Genomic DNA, 26,793 nt, shown 5'->3' with positions numbered 1-26,793 from the left:
CATTTAGTTGTTCTGAGCTAGCTTGTAGCCGTGTTGTGTATGCGGGCTGTGTTGTGAGTGTGGCCAAGTGACTTTTTTTCACGGACTAAATCCAACGTTCCTCATCGCAGCAATGGGTTAGTGATCAATGAAATGTCTAGCTAAAATCGACTTCTTTCAAAATGCATGCGCCGTTATTAATGGCACATAGTGGTTTTCGTCAGAGAAGCTCTTGCGTATGGACGCGGTTCGAACGACGGTTTCCGATGTACCCAGTGTGTATGCCGTTTGCACCCCGGGAATTCGAAATCGTAATGCCGCTTTCCTCCGTTTTACGCGCTATTCTGTTGCGTTTATGTGTGTCACTGCTTCATATGGGTTCCTAGACTGCTTTCGCGTGGATGACAATACGCTGTTTGTTCAGTGTGGTGCTCTCAGCATTCAAACGAAGTGTTCTACCGTTTTTAAAATAAAGTGTTCAGAAAGCACTGGCGCCCTCAGAAGCGTCCACTGCTGAGCAAAGGCTTCTCCTTGATCCTCAATTTAGAACTGGACTGTTAGGGTGACAGTTTTGGTGACGTACATTGTTAGATCTCAAAGTCGGTACTGGTTCTTTGTCTGAGGCCGGCATATGCATAGGTTTTACTAATGGCGATTAACGATTAGCGTATCCCACTGTGATAAGTCCACTGAACTATATTAGTATACAGACAAAATGTGTATAGATTGAATGAATTACCCAAGGTTTCAGCTTTCTATTTGGTTCCATAATATCTCTATATACATTTTAGAAAAGCTCAATATAATATTAAATACATATATATAATTAGTGGCACTAGGCCTGCAATGCATGTGTAAGAGTATTACAGGAAAAGGTGATTAGTGTGACGCCAGTGTAAGCCGAGCAATGTAAAGCGGGTGATGCGTCCTGGTGGTTGCTCTGGTAGCGGGTGGCTGAATTAGCTATTTAGTGTGTGAGTGAACCAACGGCGGTTCATCAAAAAACGGAAAAATTGTATGCATGAGGTAATATTTGTATATATTGTTATATAAGATTGAATCGTCATCATGATAAAAAGAAAATCGACAGAAAAAGATTATCTCCTGATTCAGTGGCCCCAAGGTCAGTTGCTCCCTCTGTTTACGACGTTGATCTCGGCTTTTCCGTTACACTAGTGCTCTGTGTCGTTTCAATCTGACTGCAGTTTTGCACTTCCTTTTCCTAAGTATTGTGGATTAATTGGGTGCGGAAGTAAAAAAGGAAGTATAAATCCATAGTACAGAATAGCTAGGAGTAGCTTTTGTTTGTTGATATTTTTTTTGCAACGTGAGGCTCTAGCGGTGATTGATTTAAGGATGTCGAAAGCATTTTTCTACGTTCGGTATGCGCATCCGTTTTGTCGGATCTCGCTCGCGTGGGCCGATCCATGCACGTAAACGTCCCCCACTTCGTGGGACACAGTTTTCTGCCGTCACTGCTGTGTGCAAAAGTTCGTGGGTGTTTGTCTTTATGGTGCTATTGTTCTATCCGTACACCTTAAGAAAGGCATAATGTACGCACATGGTATAGCAGTGACATCATGCGAAAACTATTTATTCTACAAATTTTCCCTCGTCCAAAGAAAGAACAAAACGACTGCTCTGGCATACGTTGTATTGAGCGCAAAACTTAATCGAATGTTTATTCGTGTTGCTGTGAGGGCACGCAGGTCATATATAATTGTGAGTCATTTACCATGAAAGAACAACATAATCGAACATAGGATAACGAAGCTGCTATGTTTCGTAGCGTACATAATCGTTGGTAATGTTCCTAAAAATCTGTTTCATTGGACAAATATTGGCATGCTACTAATGTAAAAAATCTAATTATAGAAGAATTCTGTAATTATCATCCACTAACAGATCAATATTACGCATGAAAAGCAACGCGTCATTCCCCTATTTTGCTAATAGTGTATATGGAGAAAAGTACGCAACTTCAGAGTTGAGATAATATTATGGCGACGTCGGTGTACTTGCAATGCAAAATTGGTTTCTAGTAAATAAATAGATTTACCACGTAACGTTGACTAGTATTCTATTCTGGCGCTATGTTTAGAAGTTCAGAATTATGTGTGAGTTGGTAGTGAAGAAATTGCCATTAGGAGGAGCAGGTTTGCATAAATGTCGTCAATTTCGCTTGTTTAGTATTAAAAAAAAAAGAAATTGATCTATACACTCAAGAGGTTTCACTTACTTGATACAGGTTGTATGTGTATCGAGTAAGGCTTAAAGTTGCGGCTGCTAGCCTTTATGGCGCAAATATTCTGCCGTTTTATAGATCACGGCATAATGTTCACGCTGAATACGCATAAGTGAGAACTGGAAAATTTCTATGGAGACAACAGGCGATTAAGATTGAGCTTATTACTAATTCTTTGACTGTGATTTAGGAAGTCTTTGTTCGGTTTGTTGTTACAAGTCGGTACTGCAGTCAACATATTTACAATGATGTAAAACTTCTACGATGATGAACACTAACTTATCTCATTGTTCGGCCAGCTATTTTATTTACACCAATATAGGTATATTAACTTTTTTTTTTCTGACAAACGAATTGAATGATGAATGATTGGCTTCATTAATGTTGTCGTCATTTGGTTATGAAAAATTTCTGATAACTACCTTCCATAGATAATTGAAGTAAAACTCTGGGCTAGGTATGATGCCACAATTAATCCCTTGACATAGCAAGGCCGTAGAAGAATTGTTGTTTACTTTCGGATGTCTGATCAACATAACGGGAGCTTTTTTTGCTATTCGATGACATATGTAAAGCCACGTCACTCACAAAGCGGCGTTAAAGAGCAGCTAAAGATTGTAGACTCTAATGAACAACACTCTGAACGGCAAGCTGCTGGTTCCATATTCTTCCTAGCCGTGGTGCACAAAGTTACTCTGCTTGATAACGATGACGAAAGCAGCAATAGTTAAGAAGTATGAGAGCCATAGCGGAAGTTTGCTGTGTTGCCGGAAGTTCCGGACGGATCTGCTATGGTGTTGTGCCAGATTTGCTTATAAATCTGGTTTAATGTTGTCAGGTCTAGATATTCTACTACATCATCGTGGGTTCATAAGTGCGAGTCGAGCTTTATGAAACTAAGTTAGCTTGACATATATTAAGCGTAAGCTATTTGAATAAAAAAATATATATAGGAAATAAAAATTTGCTTTACAGTAATAATAGATAATAAGTCTTCTATAAAGATCATTTATATAGAAGTTCACTAGATTTACGACTGTGTCTTGTTAGGCTTGATCATTCGGCCCCTTGATAATGGATGTTGTTAAGGGCTTTGTGCGAACCTTATATCTTTCACTTATAAACAGCAGCTGTGAAAAAGGAAACTATTAATTCATATGAAGGAAGTATTTTAATGATGATGTCGTTGTGCTAAAGATCGGAATTTAACGTTTATTGTGACTCGACTAGCTTAACAATACAACAGCTCAACAGCTTTGCTGCTCGTACGTGCTGCACCACATTTTTACAGAGTCAAGTGTGATTGTTGTTATGCACGAGAACGGTATCGATGATATTAACCCCAGGAAAACATTGTTGCGTCATGTATAGGAAGAGTGTAAAATGTATGAGAAGCAAGCAGCGCAATACATACATGATAATATTACATAAAATAACGTTGATAAATTTGCAGTAAATGGTGTATTTTGAACAGAACTTTCCGAATTCTTGGTTGTGTCCATTGTATAAAATTAGGGTGGTAAAAAGCGTTAGTAATTAAAAAGCATAAATATTGATGTGAATGCACACGTACAAACATGTATATATGCCTCCAAGTATATCTGAGTGCACGGATTTATTCGCGCAATTATAGTTCAGTAAAGCAGGTTCTGGCCTAAGGCCGGAAGTTGTAAATCAAGTGGGGCGGTTAGAAAACATGGACGAATGCCCCACACAGTGTCAAATGTTTAAACGTGAAACAAAAGCATTGTTATTTTAAAAACGTTATGAAATAATTTTTTTCACTAGTGGAAACGTGATATTATCAAAATCCTGCATCGGCTAACTGCATGCACGTTCGGTTAAATTAAGAAAAGCTAATTAGCCGAGGTTTCGTTATAAAACCGTTTGTTGTGTGAACCCTTCGAAGTCACTTAAGTGATTAGATATCACAGTATGACGTAAATGCAGTCACATCCGGGAAACTTAAACCGTATTATAGCATTGAACAGTGAACGTTTGGTCATATTTCTGTCGTAAAATGCTTTATTTTCTACGCAATAGGCTTAAGAAATAAAATTTGTTCGAACCAGAACTTCTTGTTTTTCCTAAAATAGCTTCAGGGAGCCTTCGGATAGAGCGATGATTTCAAGACTCTTAAGACTATCATAGTTCGTGTTACCTGTTCATAACGGAACAAACTGTCCACTACCGTTGACTAACGTATGCACTTCCAGTTAAGTGAAACTGTAGTTGATCATATTTTCGTAGTTCATACATTTCTACGACTTCTAAGTTGAGAACATACTAACGGAGCAAATTCATGACAGTAAACATCCTTGAAGAAAATTTTAGGTCGCACAGAGCTGTACGTTAACATGGGAGTTAATGGACAGTAACAACAGAGTAGTAAACTGGACAAAAAACCTGTGGATTCAAAGATTGAATTTGCTTGGTCGCCAATGGAGGCAGAGTGTTGACGGTTTGTGGATAAATGACTGACTTTGTGGTGCTTTGAAGGGAAACATGGCTGAAACTGGCTACTTGATACTTATAAAACAGCTGTTAATAAAATAAAAAAATCACACAAGTTTGTCTGTGTTTGTCGGGAAGCTGTGTTACTGTCTATATGTACGTGTATATATATGTATATACGTAGCAAAACACGGTGTAACATGAAATTGTTAGACCATGGTAGAATTTGAAACGTATGCAACTATTATTTTATTAACGCTTTCAATTGATTACACTTTTAGACAGATTTGTCAACTTTGTAAAATTATTCTTAAATTATTATTGCATAGAACGATTTTATAAATGTAGCCATATGCTTCGTTAGCAAAGAATTTCGCTAACATTTCGCGAACATTGATGTTATCATAATTGTATTGTTTTGCTAGAGTTTATGCATTCTCTTAAAGCAACGCAGAGTTATAGGATAGGGTTTTAAATGTTTTTCAGGATAGGGTTAAATGTTTTAAAGCTTCTATACGTCCTTACGGCTCGTAGTGAAAGCCATACAAGTGCTAAATAGTACCAATATTTTTCATTTTTAGAATTGTACCTGCGAAGAAAAGAAAGGATTCGAGTATCCTTTCTTTGTTTCAATCTGTCCTGTTAATGTACATTTACAATATGTGACTGGTGCTGATAATCTTACTTGTGGGAAATGCATTTCGGCATTGTTTACTTAAGCCATGCAGGCATGTAACATTATATAATCGACTTAATAACGTAAATTTAATTCATTGAAGTTTCATAGAAAAACTTAAAGTCATGTATTACTGAGCACCCAATATTTCTGAGTGATGTAACACTAATAAGCCATTCTTATGAACATAACTCACAAGATGTCTGAGGAGAACTCTCCCACGAAATCTTCGGGCTTTATTTAGTCTATCCTACATATTCTTTGTTCTTGGTTGTTGATTTACCAATTTTTTTGGGCTAATCGTGTTAAGCAACTTAGTGTATATCTCTTCACATTCTCATTTTTATTTAGATATTTAGGTAGACCTTTCATTGTACAGTTATAATTCAAAATTATCCTCTTTGTACATACAGTTGTATACAAAAAGGGGCATTATCATATCGTTCATATAATTTGTGTGTAGCAGTCTCATTCTTCATTGCTTGCTTTTTTTCTTTCCATATCAACTAATGCCCGAAAGAGGGTACATGCTAAAAACGTGGCTAAGCATAATAAACTATAATATCAAACAACAACCAAATGCATAAGTTGCTTGTATTTATAAAGTGCTCTATTTCAATCTTAAAGTAAAAAAAAACGGTCAAGCGAATTCTTGAAGCGTTTCTAGCTGTAATTATAGGAAAATCTCTCAGACTTATATGAGACACATGTGAGTGCTAATACTATTTTTTTATTACGGTTATATTCGGACGGATCTAAGGTATGAACTATCACTAAAGTAGTTTATATATGTAATCATATATATGTATATATGACCATGGAGTATTAAATCCGACCTACGAAAGTTTCACTGGAGAATTCAGGTTCGCGTACTATTGGAGCACCTTGCAGCAGCTTGTAACATACATGACTCCAATAGTTACCATTTTTACTTGCACAAAGCCTTTTGAATTTGATAGATAACTAATAGATTAAAGAGGCCTTGTCTCGGTGATGTTTAGTGGCAACGTGCTTGCTAACTAAATTTGGGGACATATGACGAGATATAGGTTTGAGACCGGGTGCAGACGCACTTCGTGTAGTGCTGGATGGAGTCAGTCGCCTGAAGCAACGTTTTATTTATTGCTGTATTTTAACTGTAATTCTTATATGCAAGTGCATTTTATGGGAGTTTTTGATTTTGAAAAAGAATTCAGTTGAAGTCCTATCCGGGGAAGCAGGAGATTCTCGAAGTGGTGAAAAATCGTTCAATTGTCGTTAAGCGGAATTTAAACTGCCGCCATTATTTTTATGTCTGGTAAAGTTACCTAAATGTTTTACGTTCTTAATCTGAATCGTTAGCACTTGCCATAGTGATTTCTGGTAGATTATTCTGTGTAGTTTCATAAACAGTATGAAACCAATGTAAGATGATTTTAAAGCCTGTTTTAAAATGTGATAATTTTATTTTTTGTAGAATCAATTGTTAAGTTTACTTTTTCTCTCAAATTTTAGAGATTAACGAATTTGGCTTCATTGAGTGTGCACCTTGTCCTAAATTTAGCTCGTGTTGTTCGAACGCGACGAAAGATTACATATGTGCCTGCATGTTATAGTTTTGTCCGCAGAAACAAGCATTTGCTTATTTGTCTTTGAAATATGAAAAAAGTAGTGCATTCTTTATGCATCATATTTTTACGCTATTTTTTAAATATACAGTTAATACTGTAACTTATCTCCAGCATTTGTAAGACGAAGCGCAGATATAGCTCTTGAAATATTATACATTTCAGCAGATCTGTGGGAAAGCCTACTTGCTGTGGAAGATCTGATATGTCAGAGTAAATGGTAGCATTTGAGTGCGGAAAAAACTACGTAGACGAACTTAAAAAACTGTGTGTTGCGTACTAAAGAAAATTCCATCGTATTTAAGCGGTTACCATATTCCCTCATTATTTGCCGTCCACGCTTTCAAGACCACACGAATAAAGCTTGCTACTTCCTTTTTACACCGTGTTGTTAGCATAACGACATCACTTAAATGAGGCGATATCCTTGTCTCTAGCCCCTCTATAGTGTGTGTTAGACGTTTTCTTTTACCTCGTAGCGCTTTTAGCGGCAAATAGAAGAACGTGCATTTTTTATTATAGGATTTTGACAAAGACTACAGGAAAGACCAACGCGCACCGTTTGCCAGATTACAGACTAAGGCTGTAGTACATACATAGGCTGCATTTGTCTGGCTCGTCCCTTACATGGCATGTCAACACGGATGACTCTCGCGCGGCATGGAGTGCATTAGTTCGGCTTTTTTGCGGTAGTTTCAGGACGAACGTTGGGTGCTCTTATTTTTGGTCCTCCTATCTAGGACAGTACACCGGAGCTTATTGGAGAAGGCGTAGGATATGGGGTAGTTAGGGTGGTCCTGGATTAGAACACGGATTCAACGTGGTTAATCCCAGTCTTCATTGCCAGCTCGATCTCTTCCCGCCACGCTCTTCTACTGCTAACCACTACCCCTGTTTACGTTGCCTTGTTTGGTTTGCTCTTTCGCTTGCCTCGAATGGTCGTGACCGAAACAGGAAAACAAGAGGAGAACCCCGCGGCGTAGTACACAAGAGAGGCCTAATATGAACGCTTCAACCCACATTGTGGGTTATGGCACTAGAATTATCAGCAAGCTTCGGATTACGCAGTGCGTATAAACGGTTTGGGTTTGTCCGGTAAATGGGTTCATGAGCCCACATGGCGGCCGTGGTGGATTGATAGTAATAACAGAGCAAAAAGAAAATCCTTGCAAGCGGAGGATGAAGGGAAGAAGCAACAACCAAATGTAGGAACAGAGTTTAATACGCATTACCCTATCGGGTGAGAAGCTTCAATGAACAGAAAACGGCATGGATTGGTAGGGAAAGGAATGAAACAGGGAAAGATAAGAAAAGGAAGAAAACGACGTGAAAGCCCAAACTTCGTTGACAAAACAAAGGTGAGACTGTTGAAGGGTATTCGTACTGTGCGACTTCAGAACAAGTGAAGTCTTGTTACATCCAAGTACATTTTGCATTTGACTGCACGAATAGCAAAAGCAGTGGTAGAGGAAAGTGGATCCCACTTAAACTAATGAATGCTTTATTTTAAAGCGTCTTCTTCTGCTTTCAGAAAGAGAATCTATCTGCACATATGCGGTTCACGTTAGTAAAAAAGAACAAGCGGTCTTTTGTTATAAAAGCCACAAAGGATTACCCTACTCAATCGCTCTTATATGTCATAACAACACATAAAGTTCAAAGCAAAATATTACATTGCATTTCAGTAGCGGTGTTATAGAAGTATAGGTTTGTCCCGTATTAAAAGTGATGGTTTTTGCTATGCCATGTGGAATTACTCTGGGTAAAAATTGAAGTATGGACTGGTTGTAAATAGGTAGTTGATGCTGCTTTCTTTAATAGAGAATAACATGTGCCACAGGAGAAAAACATTTCAGTGAATTTGGACTTGGGCGTGACGCAGTAGGCACGTTATGTGAAATCCTTTTTTCATTGTTGCTTCATTGGCTTTATTATTATTTTTGGGGCAGGTCTATATGACAGATCGAGAGAACTACAGAACTTAGACTGTTCTGAATCAGATAACAAGTACATCGAAGCTTCAGGCACAAGATGGAAACACCTATACAGAGATACATTTGGAATAGGACATATAACGAAGAGAGATAACCACGGAAGGGAACAATCATATAAAAATACAGTATAAACCTAGTTATATTGCAATTAATAATCGAATGGTTGTATATGTCGTCTATGCAACTGTCAGAGGCTGAATGAAAAGGTCACGATCTGGACTTCACCTAGGCTAAAAATGGGATGACTGAGCCCGACAATGGTTATGGAAAATGGCTATCACCCATTTGGCGGTCCAGCGTCTTTGTATAGCTTGGTAAATTCGCTGAAGGAAGGTAGGATGCCTGTTTAAGAAGAAAAACGGTAGGAAAAGTAGCAGTAACGTAGACGACGCCGGCCACCCGTGGGCCCCGAAAAAAGCGTTTCTGGTGTGTTGCTTCGGTCATCCGCAGATTCAATACCGTATATTTACGGTCGTCTCTCAAGAATTGGAGCCCTGCCGCTCGTTTCATTGATGGCGCACGAGATGTGTATATAAGGAGTTAGGGGATCGCGTCCCTAGTGTTGAGGCTTTCCCTAATTATAGAATTAAAATATGCAAATGATATGGTAAAGAGGTGGCTCGAAAAGGGGATCGAGAGCACAGATTACAACAGTTATCTAAGAGGCATTCGCTTACACACACACGCGCCCGCGCACTTGCGATGCTCCGAGGAAACCCCATAAAAAAAAAAAGAGGGATTTTAAGCAGCCGACGCAGGTGGTGGCCATGTGTTTAGCCAAACCGGTACAATGCAGGGCGTTAGAGGAATAGAGTATAAAGAAAATGACCACCAAGGAGACGGCAAAGAGAAGAATCTCGCTGTATCTGAAAAGGAAGTGCATGCATTCACGTATGTATGCATACGTGAGTCTCACATAACGCGTAACAGTGGTTCTGTGCATAAACTTCAGAACATTTAATTTACAAAAGCGTACGTACAGAAATCAATGAGAAATTAGTTGCCAAAATGCACGTCTTATCGATTTCGAAACGTTTTTTCCGTTAACCGTTTACTAACCGTGCAGAACTGAATCACTGACTCACACACATTTACGGTTTGCGCCTTGTTAGCCTATAAGCGACCTAATCATCGCACAAGGTGTACCATGTAAAGTACATGATATTTCTGAATACCAGTTGATTGCTAAATCATAGTGCCTTTTCTTAATAGATACTAGAAGGGTATAATCTTAAAGTGTATACAATCTCCATAATTGGTATATGCCTGAATCGACGTATCTAAAGACAAGTGATCGTAGGATGAAAAATAGAGTCCAGAGACAAAGCTTTGGATAAAGAAGTCCGAACCACAAATTCTGACGCTGAGGTCCATGCCATTCGGCCTGGAGAACTTTTGCGGCATGACTTTGACAGGGCATAGTGACGTGGACAAGTGAAAGGCATCGACAGGAACGAGATATACTACTGCTAAGTCATCGTGTACGGTGTTAGGTGGCCTCGCAGGAACAGCCACCGGCGGAAGCCGTAACGATAATGAGCCGAAGAACAGCTATGGTGGCTGATCATCGCATCGTTGTCGTCCAGTCAGTCAACTCGGTCGCAGGCCGCCATCAGTGTCTCGGTTTCGTTCACCAGCGATTGTTTGTGGTTATCCACAATTGGATCCACCAGCAGTCCTAACAGCGATTGCAATTAACCACGGTATCATGGCACAGGCTCATACAGACATACAACTGTCGACATATGTATATAACAAGACATATATATTTGGTGTAGCTAGTCAGTAAAACAGATGCAGGGGGAAATCATATGCTTACGCGAATCTGTCGTTAGACATACACAATTGTGAAGTTGCGTCAGGATCATACGTTAAGGACTTCAAAGTTTATTGTAATAGCTTTAAGCGTAATGAACGCCGAACCAATACCGTGGTCCCCAAGGATTAAGATGTTTCGTTTCGTTTCGTTTGATATAGGTCAGGTTAGAATTTCTGGTTGGGGAGGGAGGTCAGATTCTAGAATATCAAGCCGAAAAGTCACGACAGAGCTTCGTACTCGTTTTTGCAATTATCAGGGAGTCTAGACAGAGTACTATGACAGGACGATCATGTCTGATTTTACGACTCGAGTTACAACAACGACATTAGGTAATTACTTTTTGCTAGTTTCCGAATAAGAAATGTGTTATTGGTTTGCTACGAATGCTTTAACGCGCCCGTTCACGTTAGACTATAGAAAAGAGTGTGTTTGAATTAATTTACAACACGAAGGCGTGTTAATTGTTTGTCATACATTCCGTTCGAATTGCGGTTGTTGTTGTTCCCGCTTTATTCTCTCTCGTACGGGCTTCATCACTTCCTCCAACGACGGTCAAATTGGTTGCCGTTTGAGTGTATTGTGCCCACTGGTAAAAACTGGGTCTTCGATGACGATGACGATGACGACGGTAGGAGTAGGCTCCTGTCAGAAAGAGTGTCGCAGTCTGAGTGGCCGCAAGTTGGTTTACGATGGGCCAGTTAAGGGAAGCAGGGGTCGCCAATCGGCGCGATTGGCGAGTTGGCCATTAAGCCCATTGGTTGGCTGCTGTTAGCAATGTTGGTCGGTTACCTCCACAACCGCGCTGTCATCCATACTACGCCGTAGTCTATGGGCCGTCGTGTAAGAACCGCGCAACTTGTGTTTGCCATGTAGAGGAAAGTGTGCGAGAGTCAACAAAGCTTGTGGACCCTCCTCGGTACCCTGTTCCTGCGTGCTTTTAGCGCAGTTGTGGTCCACTGGGTTGGTTGCTGGCTTACATACAAGACGCTGGGCACCCTGGGGCCGAGAGAGATCGCTGCATTGCAGTCGGTCGCTGGACTACAGTTCGGTTTCTTACTTGCTTCGTCTGTGGAGCAAACGCTGCGATATCCGTACAGAGGTACTGCATGATCGTGTTTATTTAGTGCATAGGGAAAAATACGATATGTATTACCTCCCTTAATGGCTACAACATTTAACTCAACTCAAAAATGGCAGTATTATAACATTGTAATACGGGTTTGCTCGGGTACTCACCAATGTTAACTTTACCAAAACTAGGGAACATGAATATTAGACGAACTAGTAGGTGTGCAAATCTAATTAGAGGTTATGAAATCTTGACAGATGGCCATAAACGTGGCGTTAGGAACCTGAATTACACGGGTTCCATTTTAATTTCACAGGTTCATGCAAAGTAGTTCTTTACGTGCGTACTTGCTGATCAAATTAGCACAGCAACGCTCTATTACGGTTGTTGACATTATCATTTTTTTTTCTTTATTTTAGTTTATTACACAATGAGTAGCATTCAAACTAAGTAAGATTCTTCGACTGCGTATTAGGTAGGCATAGAAATTTCGACCAAAACAAATGTGTCTAACGAGAACAAAAAAGTCACTATGGCTGTTGTAAAGGAAAAGAAGCTTACTTTAGATATTTAAGTTGGAAATGAATTTATTTCGGGACCGAATATCGGGAAACTAACAGGTCGTTTTTATTTAAAAAGGATTGAAAAGCTCTAGTGGTTTAGCTTTTAGAGTTTATGAATAACAGTATGCCTCAGGGTTTTGTAGCGGGTGTCTTGGCTGGTTTAGCTAAGTGTACCGCCAGTACTATTATAAACCACCGCCTGACTACATGCCTTCTTCTACAGGAAGAGTACATCAATAGCATCAACAATGGCAGCAGCAGCACCAGCAGCTGCAGCAGTCTAGATGTAAACTCAGTATGCGCTTAGAGTAAGGGAAAGATCAAGAAAGTAGCTTTGTACCTGTTCGACATCGGATGTTAGAACATTCATGTAAGTTTGGGCAATTTTGAAAAAGCCGCGTCCATTTATACATAATGCGCTTAGTAAAAATAGGCATCGCACCCTTCGCTCTCAAAGAAATGACGTCAAAACGTTTTTATATTTCGCGTTAAATACTCTATATAGTATTCCTCGTATTTTAGTATGTGTCTTTTTACTCGTTGCTCGAACTCGAATTCGTTGCTGCATATTGTTTTTTATTGCTGGTGTTCACTTTCAACAGTGCTTCGCTCTGTTATGTGCAAGATTTTAGATCGAGCTATAACGTTAGCGACATTGTATCCGCTCGATTTTCTATATACATTACATCATAATAACACTTGTTTCTTTACCTTTTTGTAGGTAAGTTTTAATCGTTCTCTCTCTCTCTCTGAGAGGTACCGTTGCAGTGTAATTACGGATGTTTCGAAACGTCAACTATTAAGTAACGATATGCTAAGGAAAGTGTCTACATTTGTGGCATATACAGTTAAGCAAAAATCGGCTTTCACTTAGCGTATGAAAATATAACTTAGGGTGTAAATATATGCAAATATAAACCTAGGTTGTTTTTTGAAAGCCGTAAGGTTAGTAAACTGCAGCATCAAACAACTGTACCACACAATTCATGAGGTAACTCTGATCATGGTGATTTTTTTTCAGATAGTTTTTAGATAGAAGCTCCCATGCAGTAGGTACCGAGGTACTTTAAAGCATTCTCTTCTTTAGCTCCAGTACAACTGCAACCCGTTAGTGTTCCTAGCGAAGAATAAAGTGGAGGTACAGTGAAAGCTTTGCTCCAAGCTGAACTTCGTTTGGCAAAATTTTGATCCCCGCTGTCAGTGGAGAGTCAAGTGGCAAAAAAGTACATAAGACCGAGTACTACATTGAACAGGCTTGAGCTGAAGCCACAACAATATGGATGGAGCAGGCCGTATCAGTATCAGAACACCAGTGGTAGTAGTAGAGCTAGTTGTAGTCGAATGTAAGTAGAAGGGAGACGCATGGAGAGTTGATGCATCAGCGACACCGGCAATGACGGCGCTGCCAGCTTCGTTGAGAAATTGAGTATTCTGGTCCACTTCGGTGCTACGCCGCGCGACGGTCGACGCAATACTGCTGAATGCAATGAAGGTTGTGGATTAGATTGTTGTGGACGGAGCAAGTGAGGTGGAGCAGGAAAGGTCAACTAACCTTTAAGGCAGAAACCCCCTATTGTCTGTCTTTTTTTTCGTGCTTCCTTACGCTTGTGCCTACTGTCGAACGAGCTAACGCTGGCGGTGGTTGCCGTAGGGGCTATTGGTGGGTTGTGGAAGCTCTTCCTGCCTGTCTCAGTGTGTCGTTTTCAGCAACGCATTTTCTCTCGTTTAGAAAGATATCGTAAGGTCAGGAGGCCAGGATGAGCTGCTGAATCGAGTGAAGCTGAGCTCAGATTTAAGTTCAGTTGGGCTGTGGGATTTGTTGCTTAGTATGGAGCTCACATCGACATAAACTTTGATTTTAGACAGCAGCTGCCCCGTCCTTAAAACTCCGTTGTTTGCTACGTTTTCCAGCACCATCTTTGTTCGGAACCGGCAGCCTCCACGGTCGCCCCCTCAATCGCCTCTGCCCGTTCGTCTCCACCCACTCATCTGCCTTCTCGGTTGGCGGCGTCCCGTATTCTTCGCGTTGCGTACCAGCCGACCTGAGACTACTACTCTATCCCCTTCTATCTTCGACAGAGTGCTCCCGCGTGCCGTTTGTCCTTCTTCACCGAAGTGTTGGCCTAGGCCAACCGGCTAGCTACTATGCGTTCCTTGCTCCGTTTGAGAGCCGACTTACGGTCCACCGCTAGTCGGTTCTGTGCGTTTCATTGTATAGGAGACAGGATGGGAGTTATACGTAGGCGATTTCGCGTACGCGTTTGTGCTGTTACTGTTGCTTACAGTTTTCCTTGCGGCGCCGGCTGCCATTCGTGGTATCTGCCAGCCATTGTGAGCTTTTTTGATAGGGTAGGTTCCTTTGGGCTATGGATTGAGTCTCCGCCGCCACAGATCTCTAAATTAATGTTGCGTTCTTCGTCTTCTTCATAGTCGTGGTCCGTCCCTAGGTGGAGACGAGAGGAAGACGGGGTGATTCGTTTGTCGTGCAAGGGAGACTATCGAGATAAGCTCCGTGCGGCTTCCTGTATATACTTCCTATCAAGTAGCGAGTGCGAGCCCAGATTCGCATGCTGTGTGGGTGTGTTTGTATGCACATGTAAGCAAGTGTGGAATGGGGAACTACTGCGAGGCTATCGATCGATCAGCACTGGTTGACTTGAAGCTGGCGCAAGCAGGGTTAAAGAAGCGGTAGAGCCGAGTGGGTTGCGAAGTGTGACTGGAATCGGAACAGATGACCCACAAGAGACTTGAAAACCATTTCACCGCCTTGACCGTAGATGGCAAAACCTTGTATGAATTAGCATATACATGAGTGAAATAAAAAATAGCATAATACATAAGTGAAATGATGGCGAGCTTAGGGAGGCGGACAAGTTGGAGCTTTGCGACTACTGGGTGGACCGTGTTAATGCAATTGATGTTAAGATGTTTCCGAAAGCTTGTCCAACTAGAATTACGAAACGACTCCTTGATCGTAGCGGAAAAATCTTAGCCTTTACTATTTACCTATTAGGGTTGTTGTTTTCTTTGTTCATTGGCGTACGTCGATATATGCAATCACAAACGGTTCCGCGTAAGAAATAGATTGTGTATCGTTTCAAGCTGTTACTGGACGAATGAGAAGTAGATATAGCACATACCATTGAAGATACAGCAAGCATCGTCGCGTCGAAAATTCTCTGACATTGCGTATTTGAAGCCTATGATGATGCTGGGCTGGTATTGAAGATGGCCGCCTGAAACAAAGTTCCTGTCTGCTTCGAATTGCGAATATCAGCAGAATAAATTTGAACGTCGCGGATTTTCCGTGGAAAGGGGATGCGTCAATGATTGCTGTGTAGGATTTTTTTTCGTTTGTGCCTTATTAATATTCCTATGTTTGGAAAGAACGCAGCAAAGTAAACTAAACTAGCGCGATTAAATAAAATAATTGTAGTCTGCTGATTATGCATCCCAATTTCCCTGTGAAAAAAAGGGGTGCTTTAGGGTGACCCCGCTGTTCGAGGCACGAGGATGCTTCGCCAGGCCAGTGCTTCTTAAAAACACTATTTGAACAGTAAGAAGGTATTTCACTTTAGAGGGGTATAGAGAATACGACAGATACTAGGAGTTAACGGAAAAACGAAATAGAAGTCCGAGTGTTGTCCTCGGTCCTTGAGTGAACAACTAAAACTCTGCAAGGTTGCAATTTCTGAAAACGTGTTCTCATATAGTGGGCTATGCGATAACGGGGTAACTGCTCCCCTGAATACTACCTCTGATAGTACCAGTTGTAGTGCTAAAGAACACCAGCTTGCCGACCAAAGAGGATCTTATTGGCTGGAGAACCGAGGCACTACCCAACCAAGTGGAGAATAAGGTTAGGGGAGAAAAGAGCTTATTTAATCGTACGTTGCGCGTGTGCTGGCTGAGACTCTCTGACTGCCGGACCGCCTGCTGTGAATTCCCCTTTGCCCACCAACACGCCGAGGATGCATCGGTGGCAAAGGGTTCGGCGTTTTCCAACGATGGCTGCTGCTGCTAGAGGGTGGACCACTCGCATGTCGACCATTGTAGGGCCCGATTGCCTGCAGCATCCAGTACAGCGATATGTTCACTCCGTTCAGTGGCTGTACGCCCGACAGACAGGCCATGCGGCTAGCTGGCTTCTTTGAGAGAGCCAGGCACAAAAGGCGAGAGTGACAGTACAAACGCTGCAAGTCAGCATTTCTTCTTCAACGGAAAACTGAAGATGTCTGCTAGCCGCAAGAGCGGCCAGCATCAGTGCACGTTAAGTAGAATATTTCTCGTCTCCAATTTAAATGCTTGGTTAAGTCTGCTGTCGTAAAAAGCTGGAACACACACACAAAGCAACCAGATATGAGAGATATACGCAAAACGTCCGTGGCTATCGGGCAGAACCCGGGACTGTCCATGGGGAATAGGGTAACCTCGAAAAAAATCCATGATATCAGACCCCTGTTGAATATGAAGTCATTCCCTTCAGAACAAAGGTCCGGACTAGTAATTCTCCGCCGAGGAGGCGTCCCAAAAAGTCCAGACGTCAACGTTCAGGACTGTGGTTATAGTATATGGCTTCAGAACGACAATAGAATACGGCAGAGGAGAAGAGACGAAAATCAAAGCTTGCCGTGCTTATGCGTGCCATATGAAGAGAAAGATAAATTTACGATAGTGTGATTTTGGATATACGTTATATATGTATGCTTCGCATTTTGGTATGCGAATACTGCTTGATTTGCGCCTAGGACTGATACAGGGGTTGGCGGCAAAAATCTAAATTTTTGTGAATATTACGTCCAGTAGAACGGAAGAAATAAACTGATCAAATGTAAAAAGATTAGATTTCAAATACGATATTCGGCAATTTTTTTTTTGCAAAATCCAAGCTGTTCGTATACAACAACAAAGACATACTTTTCTTCAGTAACTTTGCTTCGTCACACTCTTATGGCACTAGGACTAAAAAAAATAAATTATCAAAGCATACAACTGCCATTTTCGAAGAATCCTGCTTTGTCACGCCAAAATAGTAGTTAGTTTTTTTATTGTATTGTCCTATTCTCTCCTATTGTTGCCCTACAGCATATTATGAGGGTTTGCAATTTGATGTCCGAAATCTAAAACGCTATGTGCATATCATTAAATAAATCCTGATATAACTTGACTTTATTATGTCAATCTTAATTTGAGCTTATGTAATTTCAGTATAAGATGTAATTGTTAAATCACACGTACCTTTATGTGTAATTATCGCCTTTTGGTACATGTACGGTTGGTAGAATGCTACTCAACAAGCTGACTAACCTTGTCAGCACCGTAATCCACACCGCAGTAGTGTTCAATTTTCGCCAGTATGAGCACTTGTTCTTGGGATACTCCTTTGCTAAAACGTCCTCTCGTACTAATACAATTCTATGAAGAAATTTAGGTGGCTTCTGAAGATGGACAAAGTGGGTTCAACCGCGGTCATTTTAGTATGTCCTAACCAATGTCATGAAGTTCAAGTTAAAAAGAAACAGCGAATGAAAATGGGTTTACAAAGTAACTTGTCCTGCCATGATTTCAGACGCACTAGAGTGGCGCCTGCGCTAAGAGCAGTCAACCCGAAGGGCACATTAGGTCCTCAATCTGCAGGTGACAGCTCGGAGCGTTTGATTTCACGACGTACGCGCTTCGTCAAGCAGGGCCGACGAGAATTTTCTAACCAAGAAAAGAAGCCAGCTATGGAAGCAACGTGTGGGCGAAGGATTCCTTGATGAAGAAACCCAGCGAAAAGAATACTTGTCTGAAGGAACTGTACAAGGAATATCATTTACAAAGTGGGATTGAAAAACGAAGGGAATTCGGTACAGATCAGGGCAAAACAAAGTGACAAGTTGAAAAAAAAATTGTTTTCGGGGCAATTCCTGCTTCAAAGTTAGCAGTTTTGACTGAAATAATGTTGAAGGCGGTGTATGTTTCAGCGCTTGGCAGTGGCCGATCATTTGACAACATCAGAGTGTTGCTTGTAGTCAGCTTGAAGGAGCATAGACGTAAAATTCAAAGATAGTACGTGTAACCTAAAGAAACCATTTCGAGCGTCTGCTAAATTTTCGAAATACCGATACCAATAAATTTCTGTCGTTATTTAAATCGGTCCTCGCGGAAGAGAAAGCCCAGCCTCCTGCTACACAGCCGGACTGTGAGTTCCGTCATACTGAATACGGTTCCCAACAAGCTGCTAACACGTTGAACAGTGTCAAATTAAGCAAGCTGAGTGTTTTTCAAAGTTTGTGGCCATAAGTCTTCAGAATCTCTCCGAAAATTTGGCACTGACTGTATTTTGGAAAGGTAGTTTATTGTTAAACCAAAATTTCCAAACCTCTAAAATTTTAGCAGGAGATGAGAATACTACGTTTACCTGAATTAGTGTAACATATTTTTTCGCTGTATTTTAGCTGTTCATAATAAGATAGAGACTGCTTTCAAACTATGTTCATTATTCTGGCTTTATATTCCTCTTCGCTCGGAAAACGATATAAAACCACTGATGTTTTATCCAGTTGACTACATTACAAATTGTCACCATCGTTATTGTATTTGAGTAGCCACGAGCAGTGTTTTTCACTTTGCCATTTCTGAGACCTGGGAATATGTTAAAAGAGTTGAAGCAACCTGCGTAGGCCTGCGAGAAGTTGGCCGTGCTCGATATGGCCTGCTCTAGCATCGGGTGTAATGCCTGTACCACTGTGCATGTGAGAACTCGGTCGACAGTGACCGTAACCATGCAAGATTGAGGCCGCTATATCGACCATAATGTCAGTTGATGGTCCCAGTTAGACCTGGTACGTTGGCTGGGTTACCTATGATGTCGCTATTTAAGGTGTGGGACGATACTGATCACGGAGCGGTTTCCATGAAAAGGTAAAGCTAGGAAGCAGCAACAACCATCGGATGCCTAAGTAGGGTGTTCCCATAGCGACAGAGTAAGAAAGAAGACTGGGGACTAAAAGAGGATTGGAGCAGGAGGAATTTATTTTTCCTTCAAGTTTCTTTACTGTTTAAATATCCGTTTATGCTTAAATATAATATATTTAAAGGTCCAAATAAACGAACATTGGCTTTTTGGGATTTCTTTTGTCACTGCCGGAGGTAGACATCCTAGCAGTAAAGGTGTTTGCGCAATAATGCTAAGTGAATTGGAGGACGTGCGAATTAAGGCCAAGCTATGGCTGGCTTGCATATGAGTCTCTGACTAGTGTTGACTGAAAGAGCCGTTAGACGTGATGGGTAAACACAAAGAACATTCTTGGATAGGAAGTGGCAGCTGATTCTTATTTTAAACGTCCAGTCAGTAGCTATCAATAACAAATACCACTCATATTAAGTATATGAGTGTGAACTTATGAATCTTCTCAAGGGAAATCGTCGTGATATCATAATACCCTTATAACGAAAAGCACAGTGATGAATATTATGTTACTAGAACACTGTTACCAAAACATAGTAAAATTCAAGTTCGCTTAAAAATATGCGATTGCAGATTAAAATAACGCATAATAACGACACGCAAAAATTTCTATTACACTCTTTTGGAAAATCGTCCTTCTATGTTCTGTTAATAATTGTTGAGAACTCACAGAATTGGGCTACCAGCCGCCTTGCGAGGTACAATTTTTCAAGGTTTCGATCTTGTATCTCGCACACTTATTGATTAGAATTGTTTTGATTAATTAAGTATTTGGTAATTCTGTCGTTATTATGTAACCCACATGTTGAGCGTTTCGCTCATTTGTGTTTATAAATTATAAATTAGGTGAGAGGAACATTAGATTAATGCCCAGCTCTAATCAAACCATTATTACGCACTGGACTCCTATTGTATTCTTCAATATTATACGGAAGTTATCCGCCACCTAATGAGATTTTCTCTGCGGTCGGACGAAACAGCGTTCGTTCCTACGTGTACGGCATGACCGCGCCGACTGTTGCGTCCTGGAAGCACTGCTGGCGTTGGGTGATACCTAGCCGTGGCTAACGAACGAGCGCTGCTGTTGTATCTGCTAGTGTCGTGGGACAATCGATCTTGTCGACTTTTCATTTACTAACTCGGTTGCGATTTACCAGCGACACAATCGCTCCTAAAAAAGCGGCCTTGTGAAGCAAGCATGGTCTTTTCCTCCACAGATCGTTTCCCCTTAATTCCCCACTCTTTGTGTATCATTCTCGTGCTTACCTTACTCCCGTTCTCTTCCAGCCCCACATCGACGCGTCCCCCGAGGGCTTTGGGTACCCTAAGGTACTAATAGACAGAAGAGTTGATTTGGGAGTGTTTAGCAACAAATAGGATCGTCGTTGGTGTGGTCTTGACAGTTCTGCTGCCGTTGACCGGTTTATAGCAAGATTGTGTGGAGTCTGAGATTCTTCCATTCCATGCCATTCTTGTCAAGCTTCTCGCTTTTCTTTCCTTGTTTAGGTTACTTGGGAACTGTGCGGCTTAGCCCGCAGTTAAGGTTTGCACAGACGTGAGACGCTGATCAATCATCTTCCGTTCTCGCAGAATAAAATCAAATAGAAGTAGCGTACGGTGTCTACCTTACCGACAAATACAGCCGGTATCAGTGTTACTGCCGTGTAAAGTTGTTATGCAGTTATACAGAGAAGGCCTTACCTGTAAGGCGATTCAGTATCGCAATTGTTTACAACAGCTTCTTAAATCAGATGTCGTAATTCCTATATCATTTTTAAATTGATTGAATTTTACCTTTTTTTTTTCCAGCCTACTCTCTAGATAAGAGAACTAAGACATTTTAAGATTTAAACATTGTTTAGCTTGGACATTGTGCTGTTTAGGAGAGAGATATACAGGGCACGCATAAACATGCACGGTTAGTGTTTAGGGATGTCTTTATTGAACAGCATTCATTAGTTGCTTCAAGCCATTGTGTCGCCTAGTGGGATTTGTTGACTTCTTTCCTTACTAGTCATTAATTTGAATTCCTATGGCGGACATAGTATCTATTCCCCCTCGGTGGGGATTAGATTAGCGTCTTCATCCGTTTTCCATCCAAGCTAGCATCATTGTCGCAGTAGGTTCATTGAAGGAATTTTTCGCAACGCTCTCTGTCGAGTGTTCATAATCACTCAAGCGTACCCCCCCCTCCCCCTCATATGGAGGTATACTCATTTATACAGTCACGATTACATTTACCACCGTGCGGAAACACACACACATATATATCTCTACATAGGTGGGCCAAACTGCAAGCTGTTGGTGAGGTTTCGATTGAATCTGGAATGTTTCAGGCGTATCATTATAGGTTTGTCAATATGGAATAAAGGATCGATTATAAAATAAGAGTTAGGCTTTATACAAGGAGTCGAATGGATGCCGATTCGAGGAATAGAACGTGCTATATATAATGAGGTCTGGCTCGACTGACAACTTTCAGATTTTTCAGACACTTCTCTGATATTATTCAATTGATTTTGACTTGAATGCTCGCTGGACTAATGCATTGCTAGTCCTATTGCTATCTATTTCATTGGATTCGAACATGTTAATTTGGTAGCCCCCTAGCTCCATTTATCCCACTCGAGTTAGTCATGGAGAGGAACTTCCTCAAAAAGAAAGTCTATACTTCGAAGCAACACCTTTAATAGCACCGTGCGGTGACAATTTAGAAATACGTTTTTCTATAGTTTCTTTAAAAAAACCGATGGCAAATTATGTATGACGCTTTCCAGCGGTCCGTATCCTTCATTTATTTTCTACAATGCGGATACGTGTGCACGACCCATTGATAACCTTGAAGCAGCCATCCCTGGTGTTTCTAGCCCTAGTGTTGAAAGTGACCAAAAAACCTATCATCATCTGCTACTCTATCTTCTCTAGTAAATGTCTATACAGAGTTCATTGTATGTATTGGCATCCAGACGCATCTCAGATGTGTGATAGTATTTTTGGATAGTTCGTCACGTAGCCGGTCCCAGTTAACGTCAACAATTAACTTCCTTCATATATTTGCCAATCAACTTCAACTTGCAATCAACTTTGCAGTCACAATAGGATACGATCCTGCAATTGGTAGTTGAGGGCGGGCAGATAAGTGATATTTGACGTATTAAAGTAGTGATTACGTTCCTCATGCTTTCATATACAAAGTCGTTCGTGAAGTGAATGCGATCAGCGGCGCAAGTGAATTCGTCGTCGTAGCTAGATTTGCCATGGTATGCGTCATGCCGAAAGACATTTTGTTGTTGCGTGGGTCGTTTTGGAAAAAGCGTGGGACGTTGTCGGGCCATGTAAAATGATGTTGGCAATGTTGAAAGTGATGTGAAAGTACTCAAATAAATACAACACTAATTCCGTGTGCGGCTATAGTTACATTTCACTCTGCAACCACAAAATTATTGTTACCTTCCTGTCTGCCGGTTACCACTCCACTAATTATGCCCATGCGCAGGACGTCAATAGTGTCGCAATGATTTTTATAGCCTCTTCTTGACAACGCTTAGGGGCAGGAAAGCAAAGGAATCATTTCAAAAAAATTCTTGCAGACCACAACATTTTGTGACAGGACGAAATTTGCATATATACATACATATGTATTGTAAGTATACTAAAAAATGGCAAAGGGTTGCAATAAAATACAGGTTAAAAGTTCACAGCTATCTAGGGATTCATGGTTTTTAGAATTTTTATTATTAAACGCAACATGCGGGGCGTTTGACACCAGGTATAGACCATGAAAACTAGCTACACAAAAATCTACAATAGTTCTAGGCCAGTTATGAAATCAGTCAAATTTCCGTGTACGTTACGTTATTTCCCCTGACAAAAAGATTAACCTATATAAAGCATCACCTTCTAATCTTTGGTAATACACCTAATCAACGTATGCAGACTGAACAGGATTAGTTATATGTAACGTGTGTCGTTTATATAGCACCCTTCTGCATGGAGCCGCTGCTCAGACACCAGCAGAGTACAAAGTTCTACTTAGTGGCCTCTAGAGGAAGAGACCTGAAGGGTCTATGAACATTTCGTACCAGCAGCGGTGAAGTCTTCGCTCGTCGTTGCAATAAGCCGTTGCGTTCTAATTGATGCTTGGATATGACTATCTTGCATTTACTGAACAGAGTTGGCGTTTTTATATAAGGGCCCGAAGAGTTACGGGTAAGCTGGAGGTTGGTTCAATTACCTAGTCACTACCAATTCTCTATACTGTGCTACTACTATATAATATTATTCGTTGCCATTTCCCTGAGCCTAAGCTGCTGCTGCTGCTGCCAGATGGGACACGTGCGTCGGATTAGCAGGTCGACTTCTTGGTTCGTTCTTTTTATCTGTTGTGCACTTTTTGCCCCAGCCCCTGCTGTTCTTTATCAGCATCAGAGTTGACTTACACTAACCTCGGCATCCCCTTTGCCTGTCTCTAGTTTCTTGCGTCTCCTTCGCGCGAATCCTTAGAGAAGCTCAACGAACGCTACTGGTTGAGCTCACTTAAGCCAAGCTCTTTCGTGTTAGAGCTGACCAATTATCCACTTCAGAGAAGAAAAAGACGTTGTGGAAACGTGCGCGTTTCTCAAGCGACACGACGCGATGCACTACTCGACGCTAAGTGACGCTTAAATTAACTCGATAAGAAGCGATGTGTGCTGGCGCTCGCCCAAACCTAGTAAGTCCGTTCAACTGGTCTATTTAGATGTGACCAGCCCGACCACTACACATATCATGACTAAGGATGTTTCGGGTAACTAAGAGAGAAGTTTATACGCAGCGTTGTTCTAACCAAGTATACGGGGCATATGGAAGGTAGTCCAATGGTGAGAATATTTTATTACGTGGCGCCATAGTGAGTGGACGGCGGTTCGTAACAGTGGGCGTAAGGACTGTGCCACTATCTGCAAATTTACATTGCGCGCTACCAGAATAAGTCAATACGCTGTTGACCGCCCGCTAACCCACTGGCTACCTAAGGCATCGCCGAAGATGGATAGTAATGAATTATAGATTGCCTAGCAATGTGACGTCGACGAAGACAACGAACGCGCGAACGCCCAGAACAATAATCGATCCTGCGCGTATCACAGTGTTGATGTGATTGAAAAGGGCGGGGAAAGCCTTTCATGATAATGACGGCCCGCCTGACGGTGATTAAAGAATGCAAGGCCAACCTTCGATGGCCTATCCCTTTCTCAGACAAAGTTACATTGCGCGAATGTGTAACCTTCAGCACAAACCTAAACTGTCGTTCTTTTTTCTGTGTATTTGCCACTGTTGTTTTTCATACAATCTATCTTTTAAGTTTATCCATGTATTACACTAATACGTATCCTACGTGTCTATACCAGCGCTGACCCTCTAGCCCTGATAACCATTTCCAAGCGCCAAATACAGACAAACTGGATAACCAATAATGTTTTACATAGTAATATACAATAGTACAGTGGATCGGTAGTACTGTAGTTATACGAAATTGATTCTACGATGGACAATGCGCATTTACCTGAGTAATAAGTGCTACAGATATATGTACCTAGTGTTCTCGAAATAAAGTATGGATACGTTCGGTTTCAGATCAAGACCACCTTATGTATGTTTAATCTTAGTAGATAAATACGTTACGTTGTCCTAAGATAGTTCGGTACCATAGCCATTTTTATTTTTACAACTTAAAAACTCACAACCTTTGTTACGTGTTTAGCTTAGTTCAAACGCTTACCCATACTATGCTCAGTTTTAGTTAATGTCTCGTAATCTATACGCAAAGGACTAGGGACTGCATGAGCTCAACATTAATATATATTGCAATCAAATAGAAAGCGAAATCTGCCTTTTGATCTATGAGAGTGTAGGTTCATCTGAACGTGGTTCACAGTATAGTTTGTAGTTTAACTTAAGTTTGTGATTGTGAAACAACGTATCAGTATCGGTCTACCGAAACTGGGAAATATTCTAATTGGAAATCACGGTCCAACGTGTTTGATGCCTAATAGGAATTTTCTATTGGGTAATAAACAGACAGCTGTTCCGTAGTTCGTGCGTTTGTCGCCAGTTGTTCTATTGTTAGCGTGTAGTTCGCGTGTACATCAGAGGTAACATCCGTCTGAGAAGTCGAGCACGTCGTCATGTACCCGTTACGACCGCGTAGCATCCAGCCTCGTTTTGACTTTTTTTCCCCATTAGACTCTACGACTGGCCCCTAGAAACCGCTAAGTTCCCGTACAGGCTGTCCACAGCATACCATGAACACGAAGGCTGATGTGCCGCAGTCGAACGGAAATAGCGTCCATCTGGACATGCTGTTACCTCCCTCTCTTTTTCGTTTCCTTTCTTTCCTACGAAAGCGTCGAAGGACAACATTCTCGTGAGCGGAATGAGTGGGGAATGCGATGCAAAAAGCAAAAAAGGACGAAGTACGTCACGGACGAATAACCTATAAAACAGCGTTATTGTACTCCCCAAGGTTGCGCTCACTGACTGCCCTTATGTGACTGCCCCACTTCAACAGCGCAGCACTACCCACTGTCCCATAAATATTCAGAATCTAACTCAACGCGTAACTTTACTGTTATGAAGTTTGTTTTGGGGCATCTACGTTAGGCTGAGTTCGGTAAATTTATTCTGTCAAAGTCTCACTTTGACTAACAAAATCACTGGGGCGGGCAGTTGCAATTTACCAGTTATTTTCATAAGTGGGAAATTGGCGATCTCATATGCATTTAACTTTTGCCTTAAACTTCGACATTTGGTGAAATATTCCTCTGCATTCCAACTACGTCTGAAAAGGAAGGCGAAGGGGGCACCAAAGGAGCAAAGAATTTAATTTTGGGAAATGCGGTAAATAGATTAATACATCGGGTTGCAGTCTTGCTGGAAGCATGCGTTTACCCGTAATTGCATTGGCTAATTTATCCCAAATATTTGCTACTTTCTTCCTCTGTTTGTACCTATCACTGTTCACTTGCTGTATACCTACCGTTGGTGTTTGATGGTGGGCTTGCACATGCACCCAGACATCTTGGACTGCTTTCCCTTGAGAGTACTTATTATGGGGATAAGATTGAAAGCATCGCCCGCATCTATGAGGTTAGCCACGTAGGCTAGTGAAGGGTTTGTTTGGGGACTTCGGCAGCGCTTTGGTAGTGGTAACGCATGACGGATCGGCTAGTCCCAGGCTGTCAGCTTAGATCGTCCAGGCCAAAGAACAGGATCCCGAAGCCAAATGAAGCCTGCCAACATGCCAATTCTTCTAAGAAGGGCACGTGCACATCACACCCTTGCATCTATACATAGTGCATGCAGTGTTTCTTTGCTTACTACCGCTCTTCACCGGTGTCAGACTACAACTATGATGTGTGATATCCTCAGACAGCTGAATTAAACGGGGAGAAAGCAG

General features: G+C 41.3%; 1 long non-coding RNA gene across 6 annotated transcripts in view; it reads left to right on the top strand.

Annotated features, from left to right (window-relative positions):
• The window catches only part of LOC111267843 (uncharacterized), a 74,420-nt gene continuing 47,627 nt past the window's right edge, over positions 1–26,793 (top strand). For all 6 annotated transcript variants that reach the window (XR_002684867.2, XR_015313973.1, XR_015313970.1 and 3 more), the window contains exon 1: positions 1–116. This is a non-coding gene — a long non-coding RNA (uncharacterized LOC111267843). The remainder of the gene's footprint in view (positions 117–26,793) is intronic.

The sequence above is a fragment of the Varroa jacobsoni genome, unplaced genomic scaffold (assembly GCF_002532875.2).
Source record: "Varroa jacobsoni isolate VJ856 unplaced genomic scaffold, vjacob_1.0 scaffold_1228, whole genome shotgun sequence".
Taxonomy (NCBI): domain Eukaryota; kingdom Metazoa; phylum Arthropoda; class Arachnida; order Mesostigmata; family Varroidae; genus Varroa; species Varroa jacobsoni.
This window is presented reverse-complemented; position numbering and strand designations above follow the sequence as displayed.